The 3,218-nt window shown below is 34.6% G+C and overlaps 1 long non-coding RNA gene across 1 annotated transcript; it reads right to left on the bottom strand.

The window, feature by feature from the left end:
- Positions 1-452: 452 nt before the first annotated feature.
- On the bottom strand, positions 453-857 carry LOC137834558 (uncharacterized). The gene is made up of 3 exons (XR_011084922.1): positions 816-857; positions 646-741; positions 453-565 (listed from the first exon to the last, which is right to left on the bottom strand). It is a non-coding gene; the product is annotated as an uncharacterized lncRNA (long non-coding RNA).
- Positions 858-3,218: the final 2,361 nt, after the last annotated feature.

The following is a 3,218-nucleotide window of genomic DNA, read 5'->3' on the forward strand; positions in this document are numbered from 1 at the left end:
GGTTATAGAACCGCATTTGATCAGCAGCATTCGTAAATCGGACATATACAAATGCGGTCATAGAACCGCATTTATAAATTAGATTTACAAATGCGGTTATTTAAAATAACCGCATTTGTATATTATTCTGAATGAGGGATGGGGGTTTAGGGGTTTAAGATTTACGAATGCGGTCTTGGTTAAAACCGCATTCGTAAATCACATTTACAAATGCGGTTTTGGTAAATGACCGCATTTGTAAATAGATAATTCACATTTACAAATGCGGTTTTGGTAAATGACCGCATTTGTAAATAGTGTTGTTTTTTTAAAGTGCAGTTTGTATTGTGCATAAACCATATAAATTAATAACTTGCATCATGATCAAACTCAGCCAGACAAATACATAAATATAGTAATCAATTGAGATCATCAAAATGTACATTTACAAGTAATCAAATTACATATAATAAAACCACTATTGTTTACCTATGCTAGAGTTATAAAAATTTATGAAATATGTGGACCAAGAATCTCTAACATATGAAATGCCTTCCTCATTCATTGGTGTTTCTTCTGTGAATAACTGCATTGCAAAGTTGACATAAATTAGTTTTTAGATATATATGTTCAAGAATTATAAAAATGATTTAACATATATAGTACCTCTTTCCAACCAGTTTTAACACCTAGTCTTATAATGGTAATCATCCATTGCATAATGTAATAGCCACACTCATAGCTTCCTGGTTGTTTATTACACTATAATTCAATAAAAAGTAATATGTTAGTATATTGATAAACAATGATAATAGAGAAAGAAAAAAATTACAAACCTTTATTCTTATCCAGTTCAAATTATTTGAAATTGATCGACCTATTAGGATGTTATATCCATGCCATGAACTGGTTAATACAAAAAACCTCGTTAGTAGATGGTTAATTAGTAACATATACAAAGTTCAGTTTATAATGTACTTACGTATCAATGATATCCTTAAAGTTTTTGGGAATCTTCTTGTGTAGGGAACAAAACCACACAGCAGTCTTATCAACCATTGATAAGACAAGTAATTGTCAATGATGCCTATATCATCAATGAAAAGAGTTAGTAAATATTTAAAACATGAAATAATAATAATTGATGACATATAATTAAACTTACTCATTAATATAAGAGCATAAATAAATTTGTTTTCCCTCTTTTTCCAGGGTGTTAGTGATGTATGCTTGAGTCTCAGATGAGTTTGGTCCAACGGGATTAGTATATGCAGGATCTAAGAATCCATACATATTTTTCTTCCCCTCAGTGATACAGACTCTATGCAAAAACCTACAAGTTTTTAGTTAAAGCATAATCAATAATAATTTAACATAAAGTAAATTGAATAATAGGTAAAGATACTTACATCATAAAAAATTGAATTATACTTATATTGAGCTCTTGTTTCCCATATATAAATTCTGATAAATCTGTGTTGTAAATCATCAGTGGCAGTTCAATGTTTATTTGAAAAAATGTATCATCCCACGGAACTGGAAAAAGTTCATTACCAATCTGACTAGCAATGAGACGTAAGGAAGCTATAGGATCGTCAACTGGAACCTCATGCTTCTTTTCCGGATTTGGTGGTTGAAAAGGTTTCTACAAGATAAACAACATTTGTATTAAATTATATGTAATATATAAATATAAATAAAAAATAATATAATGAAATGAAATTATTACATGAAGTTTGGGCATAGATCGAATGAGCTCTCTGGGCCAGGCAACGAATGTCTGAAATGCATCGGCCACAATGGTTACCTCATCTGAAGGTAGTGGAACACGAGCATCAGGAAATCGTACTTTTTCAACTGTTACCTTCGCCACTTCAGGGGAGAGAGGAACGTTATGTAAGGTGGTGGCGTTTTGATAGACTTTTCCAAGGGCCACCACCTGAGGAAGTTTGCCGCCCACTACTAGTAGCTCACAATCCTCCGTCTGCCCATTGATATCATCCCCTGATGTTGGAGGAGCCATACAACTCCCCTTTGTGCTCTTGGGAGTGGGACTAACAAGGGGTTTAATCGGCTCAGCACAAACTTGTTGCGATAGAAACTCTTGTCGCATTCGATCATTCTCCTTTTTCATCTCTAGCCACATCAAATCAATCTCCTTTCTCATCTCCTCCATTAATTCTTCACGTATCTTAGTCTTCATTTGAGTTTCGTTCTCTTTGGAGGAGGATGACGACTGCGTTTTGAAACTCCAAAATACAGTTTAATTCCGACCCTTTGTCCAGCTGCACGAACACGACTAGAGTGCTCAGGTCGTCTAATTGCTTCAACCAGGATATCGTGACGACCTTGAGCAACAAATTTACCGTCGGATTCCAAGGAATCCTGCAAGAGTACACAAAAATCATATTTTCAAGCATTAATATAATTAATGCTTTAAAATAAATGAAAATAACAAAAATAACTTACAATTTTTTCGATGATAACCCCGGATTGCTCAGAACTTGGTGCACCCGACTTTTTAATTCGGGCCCTCTTCCATTTTACATGGCGAAAAGGTGGTGATGGAGGAGAAGTGACCCCTGTTTCCACATTCTCAGACAACGTCCCCTGTTTAGATTTCTCCTTTTCCACCATCAGTGTTTGCTCAAGTTTTCGATACCCCGAACGAGACATAACGTGCGGGGTAAGATTCTTCAAAGCTATCTCTTGAGCTTTCTTCCGACGATCCTGTCATAATTGAAATAAACAAACTGAAGTAAATAAGATAAACTTATTAATGTTATATAAACAAAAAAGTTACTTCACTTACCATCCAAGCCTCATTTTGACGGCTTTCTTTAAAAAGACGCCATGTCTCTTCATCAATATGTTTGTACTTTAAACATGGATTTTCGTCTTTAAGGTCGCCAAAAATGTATCTCGAAGTCAATCTTGACTTAAAGGTACGAAATTTGAGTCCGATATTGGATATAATCTTTGATCGAAGCGGTTCCACATCAGGAATTTCAAAGTTTGCCTGCAAAATAACATCAACAAATTAAAATTAATCAATGAATATTAAAAAGCATTATATCAAAATGTAAAGCTTACCAGAACATCCTCCCAGATCATGTTACGGTCGACCTCTGACACCTCATCCCATGAATTAATTAGAATGGAGAGCCTCTCACGAGAAACAACTCCAAGATAGCTCATAAACTCATCTGCCTTAGGACCAAAAGCCACTCCAATGTTGA

The sequence above is a fragment of the Phaseolus vulgaris genome, chromosome 5 (genome assembly GCF_000499845.2).
Source record: "Phaseolus vulgaris cultivar G19833 chromosome 5, P. vulgaris v2.0, whole genome shotgun sequence".
Lineage (NCBI taxonomy): Eukaryota > Viridiplantae > Streptophyta > Magnoliopsida > Fabales > Fabaceae > Phaseolus > Phaseolus vulgaris.